We start from the raw sequence: 882 nt of genomic DNA, 5'->3' as shown, positions 1-882 counted from the left end.
AAAAATGATGATATAAACCGATTCTGTACTGAAACTGAAAAAGTCTTTTAAAACCCGTATGTTTTGAAGCATTCTGAACAACTGTATTTCTTTTAATTCTTAATGCTTTAGAAAAATGTCCATAGCTCTATTATTAGTATTATTAATTTTTATCTCTTCACTAAATACAAGTCACAAGGCCAATGTGGTATATATCTAGGCTGTTCTAGGTTTAAAAAGAATAAATTATTGAAGAAAAAAGCACCCACGAAAAATACAAAGAGCATTTACACATTTCGGTATTCAATATCCCCAAAAAAGAGAGAGAGAGAAAAAAAAAATTAAGAACCAAATGGACAGGATCTCGGCAACTCTGCCGCTGTACGCCATGACAGCACCAAACTGCATTCCGCTTGAAGTCCCGCAGAGCCATACAGGGGTTGGTACACAAAACCGACAGAATTTATTGGCTGATTGGTTCTGTAAACAATGCTGAGTAAACTGGTTCTCGATTGGCTGTTCAACAAATATTAACAGTAGTATTTTGTTTCCCCCAACGGTAAATGTTTTAAGTCTTAACTGGACTAAAATAAAAGATCTCGTCCTGCGAACAGGAGTTTTGGTTATGGCTGTGTGAGGGCAAGGGCTGAGACGTCCTCATCGGGAGCTGGAACTGGTAGTCTGAAAAGCACACGTACAAATGATAAAGGTTAGCTCTTTTTGAAGCTTTGCTGTTGTTTGCTGACTTTGACAAAGCGCGTGGGTGCACTCACCAGGCTGAAAGAGTCATAAACGCTCATGAGCTCCTCCATGCGGCATTGCTCCAGCACTACTACATTGGAGAGGTTTGGGTTGCGTTGTCGTGCACAGTCCTCACAGTGCACCACATACATCTTCCGACTG

General features: G+C 40.1%; 1 long non-coding RNA gene across 1 annotated transcript; it reads right to left on the bottom strand.

The window, feature by feature from the left end:
* Window positions 1–531: 531 nt before the first annotated feature.
* Window positions 532–876, bottom strand: LOC107576571 (uncharacterized). The gene is made up of 2 exons (XR_001608074.1): window positions 753–876; window positions 532–660 (listed from the first exon to the last, which is right to left on the bottom strand). It is a non-coding gene; the product is annotated as an uncharacterized lncRNA (long non-coding RNA).
* Window positions 877–882: the final 6 nt, after the last annotated feature.

This window comes from Sinocyclocheilus grahami, unplaced genomic scaffold (genome assembly GCF_001515645.1).
Source record: "Sinocyclocheilus grahami isolate Dianchi unplaced genomic scaffold, SAMN03320097.WGS_v1.1 scaffold3942.1, whole genome shotgun sequence".
NCBI classification, from domain to species: Eukaryota; Metazoa; Chordata; class Actinopteri; order Cypriniformes; family Cyprinidae; genus Sinocyclocheilus; species Sinocyclocheilus grahami.
This window is presented reverse-complemented; position numbering and strand designations above follow the sequence as displayed.